Genomic DNA, 18,385 nt, shown 5'->3' with positions numbered 1-18,385 from the left:
TTAGGTTACGTGACAAAGGGAAAATGAGGTTGCAGGTGGAATTAAGATTGCTAATCAGATGATTTTAAGATTACCTTGGGGCTGGGAGCAGTGGTTCACATCTGTAATCCCGGCACTGTGGGATGCCCAAGTGGGCAAATTGCTTGAGCCTGGGAGTTTGTAACAGCCTGGGCAACATGACAAAACCCTGTCTCTACCAAAAAAAATCCCAAAAAGGAACAAAAATTGGCCAGGTGTGGGCACAGGCCCGTAGTCCCAGTTACTAGCTGAGCTGGGAGGATCACTTGGGCCTGGGAGATCAAGGCTGCAGTGAGCCTGGATTGAGCCACTGCACTTCGGCCTGGGCAACAAAGTGAGACCCTGTCTTAGAGGAGGGTGGGGAGGGTTAACATGGGGAGAAATGCCAGATATAGTATGCACCTAAAGTAAAATAAATAAATTTTAAAAAATTATCATCTTGGATTATTCAGATGGGCCCAGTGTCATAAGAGTTCTTGAACATGAAGGAGGAAATTGAAAGAGAACCACAGAGATGAGAGCACAAGAAGGACTTAGCCCAACTTCACTGGCTTCAAAAATGGAAGAAGGGACCAAGGGTCAAGGAAAGTGAGTGGCCTCCAGAGAATAAAAAAGGCAAGGAAACAGATTCTTTCCTTAGTCTAAATCCTGAATTTATATCAGTGAGACCCACTTTGGATTTCTGACCTCCAAAACTGTAAGATAAATTAGTGTTGTTTTAAGCCACTACTCATGGCAATTTGTTACAACAGCAATAGAAAATTAATACACAAATAAGTACACACCTTCTCTTCTTCGCCCAATTCTAGACAACCACTTTCTTACTTTATAGATTTGCTTATTCTGGATATCTACATCACATAAATGTCCATTAAGTCTAGGTATAAAACAAAAACTTATTGCTAATTTTATCAGTTTTTAGAAACATGGGAACCTGCGTGTTTACTTGGTGAAGAGTTGAGCATATTCTTGGCCAGAAGATGGGAGCACTAAAATAAAAAACAAAAAGAGTTGGGTATAACTTGTTTTTCTTTTGCAGGGATTGGGAAGGAAGCAAATTTCTACTCTCATTTGTCTAGAAAGTCTCCCAGTTTTCAAGATAATTAATAATAATAGCTAATTCACACTGGCCTGGCTCCCCAGCCATCGTATCACCTCTAGGGAAATATATACTTGATATGGTTTGGCTCTGTGTCCCCTGGCAAATCTCATGTTGAATTACGATCTTCAGTGTTGGAGGAGGGGCCTGGTGGAAGGTGATTGGATCATGGGGGTGGATTTCCCCCTTACTGTTCTCCTGATAGTGAGTCCTCATGCAATCTGGTTGTTTTACAGTGTGTAGCACTTCCTCCTTTGCTGTCTCTCTCCTGCTGGCCATATGAAGATTGTGCCTGCTTCCCCTTTGCTTTCCACCATGATGCTAAGTTTCCTAAGGCCTCCCAGCCATGCCTCCTGTACAGCCTATAGAATTGTTAGCCAATTAAACCTCTTTTCATTATAAATTACTCATTCTCAGGTAGGCCTGTATAGCATTGTGAGAATGGACTAATATGATACTCATATTCATATCTGTCACAGTCTCTCTCATCAAACATAATTATTTTCAAGCCTGACCATTCCTTAGATTTGAATGGGAGGCACCTTTCTGGTTACCTCACAGCCTAACTACCCAGGTCTCCCTCTAACTCCTGTAATATCTTTAACTGAAGCTATGAGTAATAGCAGATCATGGTACCCAGACTATAGTATATGATCATGGCATATTTACTGTTACTCCTGACTTGAAAATGGAGAAAATGCTAACTTCTTTCCCACATCTCTGAAAATCCTAGCCACAAATTGGCTGAGGCTGTGGTGGAACTTCAGTTTCACGCATGAAGTCATTTTCATCTTGGCTGCCAAATATATGTAGTTAAGCTAAATATTGTGCTGCAGTAGCTATATTGACATATAATTCAATGTTATTCTCTCCTTGCAGCTGAAAATATACTTAATGATGAAAGAATGTCTTTCCCTTCAATATTGTGAATATGGCAGATATGTCTGCACTTAACTACTATTTAACATCATATTGGGAGTCCTAGCAAGAGCAAGGCCAGAAAAGCCAATATGGTGAAACCCCACCTCTACTAAAAAAAAATACAAAAATTAGCCGAGTGTGGTGGTACATACCTGTAGTCCCAGCTACTCAGGAGGCTGAGGCAGGAGAATTGCTTGAACCCAGGAGGCAGAGGTTGTGGTCAGCTGAGATTATGCCATTGCATTCTAGTCTGGACAACAGAACAAGAATCTGTCTAAAAAAAAAAAAAAAAATTCAATTCTCCCAAAATCAATCTAAGTATTCAAAGCAATCCCATTCAAAATCCCAGTAAGACCTTTTGTGGAAATCAGGTATGCTAATCATATAATCAAACTGAGGGGGAAAAAAATGGAGAAAGGAGGCATTATTCAATAAATAATATGGGAACATTTGGATATCTCAATAGGAGAATAGAATTAGATTCTTCACACAATTACAAAAATTAATTTCAGGCGGATTAAAACTCTAAATGAAGTAAATCTAAAACTCTGAGAAAATATGGGTGGTATGATATATACCAATACGCTTCATTTTGTCTGCCCCGACATCTGATGGCTGGACCCTGGAATGAATGCCTTAACAAGGGGCTGGGCAGCCTGTGTTCCAGTGCTACCCCCAGATGCCTCCAGAGGTATCTCAGATGGCCTCCCTGTGTCTGTACCCACTTGTAACCTACCTTGCCATAAAAACCAACTGATACTGATTGCCAAGTCCTGTGTTTTCTCTTAGCTCCTCCTCTCTCCTCCTCCAACTTGTGGTAATACTGAGGATAAGATTCTGCTCTGAGGGCTACCGGAGCCCCAGCCATTCCCTGAGGATGTGCATTTTCCTGCTACAGGCCAGGAATACAAGTAAACATCCTACAGTGCACAGGACAGCCCCCACCAAAAATGATCAGGTCCCAAATATCAATAGTGCCAAGTTTGAAAAACCTTGCTTCAGATTGTGAACCAAAAGCTCCCTAACCAGATCAAAGATCAGGAAAGGCATGCTGTTCTAGACATTATTATGATAATGTCAAGCTTTTGCAAGTAAATGAGTAATAAAAACTCTTGATAGAGGTTTTATAGACCAGTAAACTTGGGAATGACAAGGGGCATATGTTGAAAATATTTTTTTAAATAGGGCTGGGTGTGATGGGTCATGCCTGTAACCCCAGCACTTTGGGAGGCCAAAGAGGGAGGACTGCTTGAGGCCAAGTGTTCATGACCAGCCTGGTCAATACAGCAAGACCCTCTCTCTACTTACATACATATATATACAGGAAAGATCAGTTGGATATATTTCTGGGCTAATGGATTTTTAAATGTCAATATGGAATTATAAATCATCAACACTGGCTCAAGAATAAATTGAAAATGTAATTTATCTATGCCATGGAAGGAACTGATAAAGTTATCTTCCCTATTTCTACCTATAAAAGCATTGGCTCAGGCAGCTCTATAGGTGGATTTTGTTTTCAAACATCCCAAGAACAGATAACTGTTATTCAACCTTTCCAGAACACAGAGAAGGAACAGCCTCTGAACTACATTTAGTAAACTGGTATGATCTAGTGCTCAAGTCTTCACAAAGATGGCAGGAAAATTAGAGGGAAATGTCACTTATGAATATAGATGCCAATATCCTAAATATATTAAAAAATACAATCCCGCAGGAGCTAAAGAAACTTAAGGCTGGGCATGGTGACTCACGCCTGTAAAGCCAACATTTTGAGAGGCCGAGGCAGGTGGATTGCTTGAGCTTAGGAGTTTAAGACCAGCCTGGGCAACATGGCAAAACCCCATCTCTAAAAAAATCACAAACAGGGCCAGGCGTGGTGGCTCAAGCCTATAATCCCAGCACTTTGGGAGGCCGAGGCGGGTGGATCACGAGGTCGAAAGATCGAGACCATCCTGGTCAACATGGTGAAACCCCGTCTCTACTAAAAATACAAAAAACTAGCTGGGCGTGGTGGCGCGTGCCTGTAATCCCAGCTACTCAGGAGGCTGAGGCAGGAGAATTGCCTGAACCCAGGAGGCGGAGGTCGCAGTGAGCCGAGATCGCGCCATTGCACTCCAGCCTGGGCAACAAGAGTGAAACTCCATCTCAAAAAAAAAAAAAAAAATCACAAACAGCCAGGTGTGGTGGCATGCGCCTATAGCCCCAGCTACTTGGGAGGCTGAGGTGGGAGGATCACCTGCACTTGGGAGGTCAAGGCTGCAGTGAGCTGTAATGATACCACTGCATTCCAGGCTGGGCAACAGAGTGAGACCCAGTCTTGAAAGAAAGAGAAAAAGAGAGAAAGAGAAAGAGAAAGAGAGAGAGAGAGAGAGAGAGAAAGGAAAGAAAGAAAAGAAGGAAGGAAGGAGAAAAAAGAAAGGAAAGAAAGAGAAAAAGAAAAAAGAAAAAACTTAAAAAGATCCAACTAAATTTATAAGAACATAAAGATGATTCAATTAGAAAAGCACTAGTATCTTCTCCATGATAGATCAAAAAAGAAATATCTTGAAATATCTAAAATAAGATTAAAATGTTGGCATCATTTCTATTAGAAACTGAGTAGCAAATAAATACTTCCTTTTAAAGAGTTTAAAAAAAAAAACCATCTTCCCTACAGAATATTCATTTGATGGAGATTTAATTTTATGATAGCTTAAAATTTTCATTATAGTGCTTAAATTGTTTTAATTTCCATCCATTAGGGATGCCTGAATGTGCAACTGATTTAACTGAGAGTTAATGGCTTTCCCCATTCACATTAAGAGTGTTAACCTGTGTGTCAACCATTAGAATCACGGCTACAGCTTTTCTAACACATCATACCTATGAAAGGTTCTTCATAGTATGGACTTGATGGCAAATCAGGTTATGTTAATTCCAAAGGCTTTGAAACACATGAGACATTGGAATAGCTATGTATCAGTAAGGATTGTGTTACAAGTGACAGAAAATCCAACTCAAAACTACTTAAGCAAAAAAACAAAACAAAAACCACTGGAATTTATTGATTCATAACACTAAAAAGTCCAGAGATACATTTAGTTCTTTCCATCTCTCAGTTTGTCATCTGTAAGGTTGGCTGTCTTCTCAGCCTTCATATGGATCAAAGCTAACATCCAACACCAGCAGAAAAGAATGTCACTTCCTGGTAGATGGTCACAGGGTCCATCCTGATTGTATCAGTGTTGGTCCCCAAACCCATTCACTGTGGCTAGACAGAAAGAATGGTATAGATGGGTCACACTAGACCACATGTTCCATGCCTGTGGTGGGGAACAGAGCCCCACTGAAAACACATGAACTGTTGAGTGGGGGCAGAGTGGTTCCCACCACACAAAAGAGGGAATTACCATGAAAAAGGTGTAAAAAACAATTCTGGGAGCCCAATAGAACCAAGGTCCAGCATAGGCTTCTCTCCAGAGTGGGTGTACTCATGATGGTGCAGCTGGGAGAAAGTCCTGAAGGTTTTCCCACACTTGTTACACTCATAGGGTTTCTCTACTCTTTGAATTCTCTGATGCCAACCCAAGGTGGATTTAATGACAAAAGGTCTCCTACACTCATTACACTCATAGGGTTTCTCCCCAGTATGGATTCTCTGATGTATAACCATCTTAGAACTACTGGGGAAGCCATTTCCACACTCCTTGCAGAGATAGGGTCTGTCCCCATTGTGGATTCTCTGATGCCTGATCAGATTGGCACTATTAATAAAGGCTCACCCACACTCCTCCCACTGATAGGGTTTCTCTCCAGTATGGATTCTCTGGTGCCAAATTAATGAAGAATTGCCATTATAGAATTTCCCATACTCCTCACATAGATAGGGTTTCTCCCCAGTGTGGATTCTCTGGTTCTAAGGTAGAAAAAAAAAAAAAAAAAAAGCTGAAGCATCTCCCACACTCCTGACATCTCAAGGGTTTCCTTGCATAGTGGATTCTTAGAACCTTTCCTTGAATAGTTTTCCCCATAGTGATTTCCTGGTGCTTCTCCACATCATATGTTTCTGGAAAGTTAGTTTCCTGTTAAATACTCCCCAGAAGCCTATGTGATATCATCATATCTCTTTCTCCAGACATTTCCTGTGTTGATGTGGACTCATTGTCAATGTTGGTCTCAGCATCTGACATAGGAAATAGAAAACACCTGAAAATTACACTAGAAAGAAGACAGCACTGAAATTACAGTGCTTTCAGAGATTACTGTTCCAATCTCCATGTCAGCATTCCAGAAATACAAAGCTATTAAAATGCAGTGCCAAATATCACAGAGGTGGAAGATAGCAGTAATCCAGGAAAACAGATTTTGAACCCCAGGTCACACTACCTTCCCACACAGAAAGTTACTTCCTACGCTTCTCACAAGCTGTGTATCCCCAGTAACTTCTGACTTCATACTACTTAAATGCCTGGAAATGTTCACGGAGGAAGGGGCACAGGGTCTAAGAGTAAGAGGCAACTTTTGGTGGCTGTAAGAGTTGAGTACACACTCTACAGTTAGAAATTGTTGGTTCTAAGTACTGTTGTCAGACTCAAAAGCATCTGCTGGATTATTTGGTAAGGGAAGGGGACAGTTTGCTTAGAGACCCAGGAGACTCACAGTACATTTTCACACTGGGGAAAATGGAAACTTAATAGGAATAGAGAATTCAATGGCATTTGTGTTTCTAAAGACTGGAAGACATTTTAACTGTTAAATTCAATCTATTTTTTAAAACTTTCAGTTGTATTCTATATTCACGTATTGATCTTTATCAACTTGTATGCTTTTGTTAAACATCTGTATGCTAACATGAGATATTAGCTTTTTATGCCCTTTTCAAAATAAAATTGTGCAGAACACCTGTTTTATTTTTCCTTTTCTTCACAAATCAGCTAGACTTGATCTTAAAGCACTAGAACAAAAACCTCCATGAGAACAAGGGCTTTGTTTACTTTCCTGCTGTACCCCAGTACATCAAACAGCTCCCAGCACAGAGTAGACATTAGAGAAATAGAACAAATTATTGAATAAATATTTGTTACTCTATGCAAGATAGGCATATGCAGGACAGTTCTCTGGGTGAACTTAAACCAACCCAGTTTTCCCTTCTTTCTTGTTTGTATTAGTAGTTCTCAAGAAAAACCATAGAATGTGTTGAGAATGCAACATCCTGAGCTGGGGGGTCTGGCCAGAACAGCCCATGCTGTGTTCCAGTCCCTTCTAGAACAGATGTCCATCAGCACTTTCGCCCAGCAACTCATGTTGCTCTAGGATATAGAAAGCCAGGGCCGGCTGCTCTCTGGGGTCCCTCAGCTGCAGTGAAAGTAGGGCACATACAGACGAGACTCCATCCCCCATCGGTAGCTTTCCCAAGCCTTGGGGCACTGAATTCTTGCCTTCTGTTGTCACTTGCTGCCTATCTGTAAGTAATAAACCCACTTCTTGTAAACTGCTGTGGTCGGTGGGGGGTGGTCTTGACTCACCAGACTTGAGACAAGTTGGGGACCAGTGCACAGTGAACTGGCTTCCCACTATACAACTCACATACTACAATAATCAATGATTTTTCCTCGAAAATAACTAGATCCTTATGGTAACATTGTGGCTGAAAAGTTTACCAGTGAGTTGCGTGCAGGAGCATATCTGGGCCTTCCTCTGCTCATTACCCTGGTGCACTGAGTTCTCTGGGTGTGAACTGGAAGAGTGGGCTTACTCAGAAGGGGAATATTGAGAAAAGGAGCAGGGGGACAGCTGAGACCATTAGTAAACAAGGCAAATAAAAATCTGAAAAATGGTGACCCAAACAGTGGGCACACTAGAGATCAGTTCTCATAGATTTTTCTCTGTCTGGCAAAAACCAAGTGTCACAACATCAGGATTGGAATAATAGACAACCAATATTTTAAAAACCCTCTTCACTGCTGCCTTAAAACTCTATCATTCATAGTGACCAGGTGCCCCAGAGCAGCTCTTCCAAGTAGTTACCACTTTCCCTACACCCTCCACTGCCCACTTTCCTAATTCTCCAGCCACTATCACCTCTTCCTTGCTGTGAAAACCAAGGTTGCCTAAAAGATGCTCCTCAACCTCGTTGCACTCTAGTCCCACAAGGCAGTGCCCCATCTCCTGCCTTCCCATAAGGCTCACCCTTCCCTTGCCATGATGCTCTTCCTGTTCCTCTAGCACACAGCTCCACGAGGTATATCCTCTCCCCGTCTCACCTTTAACCTTCCTTGATATTAGACATTCAGGTGCACTTGAGGATAATTCTCTTTCTAGACTTGTTTTTCTTTTTAGCTGTTTGAGAACCCCTAGTGGGTCTTGAGATAAATGTGGTGGGCTGGGAGCAGAATTTTTTTAGACTGAAAACAGGTAAGACTAGATTCAAATAGAGAGTTAATTTTTAAAAAATACCAGAGATGAGAGCACACAGGAGAGCTAAGCATTGATCTGAAACTTTGGTTTTAATTATAGACACAAGTGTATATACTGGATTGCAACATAAAATGAATTTCTTACCATAGGTTATACTAAAAAGTGTTTGCAAAACATTGGCTTAGCTACTATTTACAGTCTTTCCTTTCACTCCTAACCCTCACAAAAGAAGGCTCCATAAGTGCTGCCTCCATTTGTTCAGTGCCCAATTACCCCTCAACTGTCTTATTTGCCACTGCCCACCATCATCCTTGAAAATCTTTCTGCCTTTAGCTTCATTTCAGCCTTCTTTCTCGGTGGTGCTCCTGGTTATCTCTATTTCAGCTTCCCTCTCTTCTTAACCCTAAGTATTCCTTAAGATTCTGTTCCCTGTCCTTTTCTCTATTCAGAAGACATTTCAGCTACATAGTCTTTCATAGAGAGCAAAGTTCCTTAATCTCAGCGCTATTGACATTTGAGGCAAGATAATTTTTCACTGTAGGGAGCTGTCCTGCACATTGCAGGACGCTGAGCACCATCCCTGATAAAATAGCAGCTCTTTTCTCTGGTTTGGACACACAAATATGTTTCTAGACATTGCCACATGTCCCATAGGGTACAGAATTGCCCTCGATTGAGAATCCCTGACTAGAGGAGTCTCACGTATACAGGGTGACCATAGTCTGGAAACACAGATAATATTTCTTAATAGATTGAGGATGTGCCTAACACCATTATATATGTTTGCATATGTTTCCAGACTTTATGACACCCTAATTCCAGACCCAACCATGTCCAACATTACAGAGTATTATTTTCAACAGCCTATTACACCCAGGGAGTTGTGTGTCCCAAGGAAGCCTCATCTCCACCATAAAGCTGTTCTTAAATCGTGACTTCCCTTTGTTATATGACTTATTTATACTTTTCCTTTGTCAATGCTATTACCACACTTCTCACAATCCTTTCATCCCTAATTCCTAGTCCCCACCCTTGGGTAGACCTCCAATGTCATTAACTGTCATTTTATATCACATATAAAAACAATGCGATCGAGTTTTATGCCTTTGTTTTCCCTTCAGTCCAATCAACCCACATACTTCATTGACATTACAGGCTTGTGTCACTAGTAGCAAGGTCACTGCTCCTGCTCCATGCTCCGTCTTGTCTGCTCTCTGATTTCCTCTTCCCATGTCATGAGTTCCATGGGACAGAACTCTTCAGGGCTGCAATGACTCTGTTCTAGATTTTCCACCTACACCAATGCTGTTTGCATATGGCTGGCTAGGTGAGGGCAGTGAAGAATATTAATATGGTTTTGCTGTGTCCCCACCCAAGTCTCATCTTGAATTGTAGCTCCCATAATTCCTGTGTCATGGGAAGGACCTGGTGGGAGGTAATTGAATCATGGGGTGTGTTTGTTTCATGCTGTTCTAGTGATGGTGAATAAGTCTTATGAGATCTGATGGCTTTATAAAAGAGAGTTTCCCTTTGCACGCCTTCTTGCCTGTTGCCACCTAAGACATGCCTTTGCACTTGCTTCACTTTCCACCTTTTGCCTATCTTCTGCCAACATTTTTAAAAAGAAATGTTTCTTTTTTTTACAGCTAAATCCCCATTTTGCCCTACCCCTCCTCTTTTTTAAAAAAATATATATCCCAAGTCATCAAGCAATCCTCTTTTAATCCATCCCTTTCACCCGCTCCTGGCATAAATAACTACACTGGGGTTAGTATGTATTATTGAACCATGCATGTTTTCTTTTAAAGATATTAATTTATCTGTTTATTTTTAATTGCTAAATCTTTTTTGGCTTTTGCTGTGTGTCTGTGTTCATAATTATCCATAAGTAATACAACTCTTTAGGATTTACTTATTTTTAAATGTAGAAAAACTTTATGCCATATCCTTTGCCACACACTTTTTATTTAACTAGACATGACTTTTATGATGTAAATAAACATACATAAAAAGTTTAAAGGCATCTATGGGCACAAATTTTAAGGCACAGAGGGAAATACAACAGGAAAGAGGTACAACAACTCCATCTGCAATGCTTTAGTTCTTAAAAACATGAAACTATAATAAAAGGTTCAGATTTAATCAAGAAAAGGGTAAATATGTATGTGTTCGTTATTCCCTATATTTTCTTCATCTGAAATAGTTCTAACTTTAAGAAAAAAAATCCCAGTGGTACCACTAGAAGAAAAAGAGGAGACATATCTTCCAAAATAATAAAGGATGCTACAAGAGCAAAGAAAGCAGCGCCCATATAACAAAAGGGACAAAATAGGAGCAAGTAAGCATTAAAAACTAAAAACATTTCAGATGACAGATGTCAGAGCAAAACTTAAAATAAACATAAATAGATGGATTAGCTATTTTAAAAACTAACATACAATAAATCGATGAGCCAGTCTTACTCAAGACTGGGATACTTCCCATAAGTCCAAAGGTAAATAAGCTCATGAATAGGGGGAAATAAGCCTGTGACTAGGGTTACTGTCTTCGCCTAGAATAGATCACATAAATGAGAGCCCTCCTGTTTCTAATAGCAGGAGAGTCCTCTTTTTTTTTCACTGAGAACAAGATGTCATATGCCCATGCAGTATACTCCCTTCAACAGAAATCCCTAAACTACTAATGAAACAAATGAAAGTGGTCTCTTCTCGCTAACCCTTCTTCTACAGTTCATCTACAATCTGCTTTTCCTGTATTTCTTGCTAAAGCTCAGGAATCATTAAAGACTACAGGGACAGTCTACAGCCATGCTACCCTGGACTAGCCTGATCTAAGAAGCTTAGTAGGGTTAGGCCTGGTTAGTACTTGTATGGGAGACAGCCTGGGAATACCGAGTGCTGTAGACTTAAAAACATAAAAAGGCTACAGAACAATGATGTGTGTTTGGACGCAGGTCCCCAAATCTGCCTCTTCAAAAGAAATGGTAACTGCAACTGTGGGGAACATTCCCGTGTGAGACCCCCAAAAGGCATGAGTCTCACTATACGGTGAGTTTGATCCCAAACACAGTTTCCTACTGGAGGCAGTCGAGCTATCCGGAAAGAGGATCTGAAAGATGAATGATCAGTTTCTAATATCAACCACAATATCGTGTGGGCCTAAAACTATGCGGTGCTGCTAGACTGAGTGACCCCCTGCCAGCAACCGGTTCCTGCTTTTAACTTTTTTATGACTCTTTAAGAATAAGCCTTAAACCTTTTCTTTACTTACCTGACTGCCTTGTACCCTAGATAATGGTTTAACTGTCGATATTTGCAAAGCAAATGCCACCATAAGGGATGGCTTTGATTCCTGACTCAGAGACTCCTGAAAGGAGAAGTTGAGTTAAGTTGAGTCAGGAGTAGACAAAGGAGAATCCGGTTAAAAGATATTCTGATGAGCAAAACCAGAAAACCTTTTCACATCTCAGTTCTAAAACAAGATCAAACCAGAGATACCTGCAGCCGGGAGGAATAATGTCTGGATGTAAACAAGCTTTGTGATCACAGGAAATTCTGTTACTTTTTACAACCACTGATTGTGTATCTGACTTTTCAATTGTATAGGCCATGTAAGGTATACATTTGCATTTCCTCTTGCAACCATTGTGTATCCGATTTCTCTCTTGTATAAGCCATGTAAGGTATACATTTGCATTTCCTCTTGCTATGACGTAAACCAGAGCCAAGAAAGTGTATTTATTCCTGGCCTTTGAAAAATAAAATTTGCTGTTTAGGCACAGCCTATCAGCCCTCCGGACGCCTCGCTTTCTCTCTCTCTCTGTCTTTATTATTTTTCCAGGCGCACTCCCTCTTCCAGGTATTGGGACCCTCTTGCAGGTCGAGAGACCCCCGGCAGACGTGCCTACCCGTCCTGGACGGTCCCCGACATGCAACAGCCTTGGTTAAAGACTCAGCCTTTGGTAACACAGTCCAGGGAGCTGTTGGGTCTCCAGGGCCAGGAAGTTTCCTCAACTAATAGTGGGGACAGCTTCCCTGGAGGTGGGAATCAGCTGGAGTCCCTGCCTCTCCCCTTCTGGTGCCCAGGTAATGCCATCTGCAGACACTTCTGTCATCCTCCCATCCTTGGGGGGCTCTTTCTCCAGCTCCAATTCGCGCGCGTCAAAGCTTGTAGCTGTACAGCCTCCAAGCAGCAGCAAGCCCAGCCACAGTTGCGCAGACACACCCTCCCCCATCCAGTTCTCTGAACTGCCGCAAGGGATCGGCCTGGGCTGCTACGCTGTCTCACTCCCAAAGAAAGCTCCACCCAACTGTGAGTCCCTGCACATTAGACCCTTTGCCTGAGGGTGGGCGCAAAACAAACAGGCCGGAAGTGCAGCATGAGTGCGAGGCACTGGGAGGCTGGAAGTGCGTCATGCGCTGCTCTTGCTTTCTAAGGTGCCAGTCGTCCACATCTCGGCGTTTCCGATTGGGAGATATCCACTTCCTTTCCTTGCACACACTGTTTTCTCTTCTCAGGAACTTCGCGCCTGGGTCATTCTCCATTTGGGTGGGTCAGGAAAGCGGTCGCGTCTGCTTGGGATCAGTTGACTGTCAGGAAGGAAGTCACGATAAAACTGCGGTCACCACAGGCCCAGATGGTGACGTTCGTTTCCTGAGTGCTTTCTTACTGGTCTTTTTGAGTTTTGGTTCACTTCACACTGAATCAACTTCCTTTCACAAGCTCTGCCACTTACAGGCCATTGAGGAAGACCCTTGTGTCTCTGAGGAGCTTTTGTCTTCTGTAAAATGAGCCAGTCAGATTATAGCATTCAAGGTGTCCTAAATTCCATGCACTGTAATCTCCAATGACTTGCCACTATCCCTAGAGTCCAAGTCAGCATTCAAGGCTCCTCAGAGCCTTGCCCTCCTTCCCCTCTAAATGATAAGAAAACGCCAAAAGCATAGGGCATATGCTATGCCAAGCTTGGTAAGAGAGAGAGCTCCAAGGTGTTAGTGCCTGTGGCTTTCTGGGTCCACAGAGGAGAACTCTGGCCAGGATTTTGCTGGACTATCAGAACGTTTGTGATCACTGTCACAGAATTACATTAACAGGGGACTTAGAGCTTTTCATTCCCATCTCCTTTAAAACAGTATGACATAGTGGTAAGGAGCATAGCCCGGCATCAGGATGCTTTGTTTCAAAGGCCAGAAGACTACTCTGTGACCTTCAGTACATTATTTAACCTGTAAGTATCTCATTTCTTTATTTCTAAAATTGGGATAATTATAGTATTTATTCCTGGGGTTGTGAGGGTTAGATATTAGTACATGTAAATCAGTACAGTGTCTAGCACATAATAAACACTAGATATTAGCTATTATTGCACTCATTTGATATTAGCTATTAATCCAGTGCTCAACCCTTTTATTAAAACCTTTGAAAATGATTATTGTCCTCAGTGGGTTTGGGCATCTGTACACTTGTTACTACCAGACCAGATAATATAAGCAAAGCCTGGTGGCAGTTCAGGGTTGGTTCTTAGGAGATCAGAATGCTAAAATGGCTAGCTCATCATGAGCTGAGGACTTCCGGGATGACTGGCTGGACTTGCTGTTCAGTTGGGATTTCTACAACATTAGTCCAGTGAAATGGGACCATGACTCAGGCCTTCAAGAGCAACCCTCAGGTTTTCTGCAGAGTGTAAACTCCTCAAAGAAGAGGCTTTTCAGCCGGGCGTGGTGGCTCAAGCCTGTAATCCCAGCACTTTGGGAGGCCGAGGCGGGTGGATCACAAGGTCGAGAGATCGAGACCAACCTGGTCAACATGGTGAAACCCCGTCTCTACTAAAAATACAAAAAAAATTAGCTGGGCATGGTGGCGCGTGCCTATAATCCCAGCTACTCAGGAGGCTGAGGCAGGAGAATTGCCTGAACCCAGGAGGCGGAGGTTGCGGTGAGCCGAGATCGCGCCATTGCACTCCAGCCTGGGTAACAAGAGCGAAACTCCGTCTCAAAAAAAAAAAAAAAAAAAAAAAAAGGAAAAAAAAAAAAGAAGAGGCTTTTCTATCATGTCTATTACTGTATCCCAAGTTTCTAGAATAGTGTTTATAACACATTTCATAATCAATAAGCATTTTTTTTGGATGAATAGAGTTGGACATAAATGATTATATGCCCTTACTATATGGGAGAGTGGGACAGATAATATAGGCACTCACTGAAGAATGAATCATGAGTAAGAGAAAAATCAAGACTCAGAAAGTTTCAGTAAGGTCATGGCATATAATAGGTAGCAGAGTTAAGACTTAAACCCTAGATTCTTTCCACCATATCAAACTGGCTTTCCAGAACAATATAATAGATGTTATTCCAAGTTCCAATAAGTTTTTCTATGCTCTCACACCATGGGCACAAGCTCTCTGATCTCAGTCCCTTCAGTAAGAGAGAGAGAAGAGTGACAGTAATTATAAGAGGAAAAATCATCAAATTCTTAAATAAGGGCCAAAGAACCATATAAGATGATACCATTCCCATTTTACAGATGAGGAAACTGAACATAGAAAGATTAAATAACTTGCTCAAAGTCATGCACAGCTCCTATGTGGCAGAGCCAGAATTCAAACCATGATAGTTTGGTCTCAGTGTGCACACATAAGCACTTTATCACTGCCTCAGAAATGTAGTCCTATGTCTCATAGTGAAGAAAAATTTGAAATACGTTAAGTCAAACTAATGTTTCCAAGCCTCCATTTACTAACTGTAATTTGGGGCAAGTTACCTAGAGCCTCTGTGTTTTCAATTTTCTCACCTATAAAATGGATACAGTATTAATACCTACTTTGTAGGCTGTTGAGAAGATTAAACAACGTATGAAAAACTTATCTTGTGTCTAACTTACTGTAAACATTCACTACATTTCTAATTGATTGTTTCATTTTTATTGAGTTTAAAAAAAAAATTTTAGAGTAGGGGTCTCTCTATTTTGCCCAGGCTGGATTTGCACTTCTGATTCTCCCCAGTCAGCCTCCCAAATAGCTGGGAATACAGGTGCATGCCACTATGCCCAGATGAGGTATAATTTGAGTAAAGAATATATGTAACTCCAACCAATCAAGATATAGAATGTCCCCAGCACCCCAGAAACTTCTCTTACACTCTTTCCTAGTTGATAGCCTCCTCAAAATACTCACTATTCTGACCTCCATCACCTTAGCTTTACCTGTATTTAAACTTTGTATAAATGGAATCATATTGTAATAGAACCATGCAGCTGGTTTCTTTCATCTAATATAACATCTTTGAGATTCATCTATTGGATGTAACTATAGTTCATTCATTTTGATCATTGTTTAATAGTTCATTATTGAATAAACCACAGTTTTTATCCAAAAAAATCTACTGTGATAGATATTTAGGTTGTTTTTACTTTTTGGCTCTTATGAATAACCCTGAAGTTTACTTATGAAAAATTGCAATAAAAATTTCCACACATCTGGTGAACATAAGTTTTTAGAGCTCTTAAACATACCTAAGAGTGAATTTGCTGAGTCATTGGAGATCATACATTTCACCTCAGTTAATAACTGCCACCAGACCAGGTGGTATAAGCAAAAATATAACACAGGGCCGGGCGCGGTGGCTCAAGCCTGTAATCCCAGCACTTTGGGAGGCCGAGGCGGGTGGATCACGAGGTCAAGAGATCGAGACCATCCTGGTCAACATGGTGAAATCCCGTCTCTACTAAAAATACAAAAAATGAGCTGGGCATGGTGGCTCGTGCCTGTAATCCCAGCTACTCAGGAGGCTGAGGCAGGAGAATTGCCTGAACCCAGGAGGTGGAGGTTGCAGTGAGCCGAGATCGCGCCATTGCACTCCAGCCTGGGTAACAAGAGCGAAACTCCGTCTCAAAAAAAAAAAAAAAAAAAAAAAAAAAAAAAAAAAAAAAATATATATATATATATATATATATATATATATAAACACAATTATCATTAATATCTTTTTCTTTTTTTATGTTTTAGAGATGTTGCCCAGGCTGGTCTTGAACTCCTGGGCTCAAGCGATCTGCTGCCTCAGCCTCCCAAAGTGCTGGGATTACAGGCATAAGCCACCATGTCCAGCTAATAACAATTTTTAATATCCTCTAATTCCCAGCAATAATCCATTTTCCCTGATTGTCTCAAAAATGTCTTTTTACAGGTGGTTTATTCTAAGCATGACCTAAACAAGGTCCTCATGCTGCATTTAATGACATGTCTCTTAAGTCTGTGTCAAATGCAGTTTTTCAGAATGCTTGTACCAATTTACCCTTTACTAGCAGCATATGAGAATACCACCTGTTCTACGTCACACTCAATAAATGTGAACCATTATGACAATAGTAACTCTAATTATTTGGTGAGTCAGAGGAGGAAAGCTAAAATTATACTGGGTTTTGCCTGGGGTGACTGAGTAGGTGGTGATGCTTCAGCGGGGAGGTGGACAAGCAATAATGAGCTTTTGGTGTCTGCATGGAAACACATCTACTTGGACATATCATCTGAAGCCCAGGGGAAAGTGCAGGGCAGAGGCAGTGATATGGGTGGATAAAGATGTAAGACCAGATGGGATCACACTGAGCCAACAGAGAATTTGTAACCAAATAGCCTAGCCTGAAAATGCACTAAAACCTTTTTCTCTTTTTTCTGTTTTTCTCCCTAGTCTCAAGATACAACCTTGAAGCTTACTGCAGATACTATTGTTTTCTTCTCCTTCATCTTAAAATATAGCCTTGAAATTCACATTCTTTGAAACACCATACCCCTCCCTTTCTCACCGTACACTTCATTACACCATGCACATTTATCTAACTATATGCTGGTATCTAATTATGTGATTATGGAGAAATTCCAGGAGCTGATCTTGAAACAGACCAAGCATAGGGACCCAGAAGCAAAATTCCAGAAATTCAAGGCAGTTAGTCAACAACCTGGCCATTGTTGAGATGACGCCAGCCCATGCTCCAAGTGGACCACAGCTCAAGATAGCCACTGGAACAAGACACGCAGACCTTGTACTCAGCACCCCCTCACACGCCTCCCACACCAAGTTCCACTTTTTAAGTCCCCCTCCCCAGCCCAAAATTTGAAGTGGTTACTTTGGATGTGAATCCAGCCATTTCCCCATTGCAAGTTTTGGTAAATAATGTCACCTTCTTTCTATCATACCTTACTCTTGTTATTGGATTCTGCAAGCAGCAGAGACGTGCATTCGTTACAAGTTCAAAGGCCAGGTGGTTCATTTAAATAGAATAGGGGCCTAAGCTTCTGTATTTTTTCACATGTCCCCTGCATGGTTTTGACACACTTCAGTGTTTGAGCGCCACTGATGAAAGCAGTGGGTTAAGGAAGGAACCCAAGAAAGCAGTGACATTTTAAGAGGAAACAGAAAGAAGAACCTTCTATGACATAGGTTCAAATTAAGAGAAGAGAACCAGGTGAATGTACAATCTTGGAAGACACAGAAGTAGGGTTTTATGGAATGGGAGTTCAACTGTGTCAAATCAGCAGAGTTTTAATAAAAATGATACTAATAAAATAATGATCACAACAGCACCGCCTAGTGGAACCTTCTGGGAGATGTAATCAGCCGTCCTCTCTGTTGCTCCTCTTGCCTGGAATCTAATCCAAACAGGAGGACAAGCCATTGGTCAGTGCACTTGCAGAGATTTCATTACATATCTGTGTCCTACAAGTTTCATTCCTGAGGTCTTTACCTTTCTCCACAAGTAGACCCAAAGTTTGTGTCTAGTTTGTTATTTGCAATGTTATACCCTACTTCATGTGGTTTTTTTAGATGCTGTCTCACTCTGTCGCCCAGGCTGGAGTGCAGTGGCACGATCCTGGCTCACTTGCAACCTCTGCCTCCTGAGTTCAAGCAATTTTCCTGCCTCAGCCTCTTAAGTGGCTCAGATTGCAGGTGCCCACCA

At 41.5% G+C, this 18,385-nt stretch overlaps 1 protein-coding gene across 1 annotated transcript in view; it reads right to left on the bottom strand.

The window, feature by feature from the left end:
* Positions 1–18,385, bottom strand: part of LOC104653208 (uncharacterized) — a 95,961-nt gene that overhangs the window by 11,940 nt on the left and 65,636 nt on the right. The window contains 1 exon segment of the mRNA XM_074406024.1: positions 2,191–2,312. The gene's annotated coding sequence lies outside the window, so the exon portion shown is untranslated.

This window comes from Saimiri boliviensis, chromosome 1, assembly GCF_048565385.1.
Source record: "Saimiri boliviensis isolate mSaiBol1 chromosome 1, mSaiBol1.pri, whole genome shotgun sequence".
NCBI classification, from domain to species: Eukaryota; Metazoa; Chordata; class Mammalia; order Primates; family Cebidae; genus Saimiri; species Saimiri boliviensis.
The sequence above is the reverse complement of the archived record's forward strand: the minus strand, read 5'-3'. Positions and strand labels throughout refer to the sequence as shown.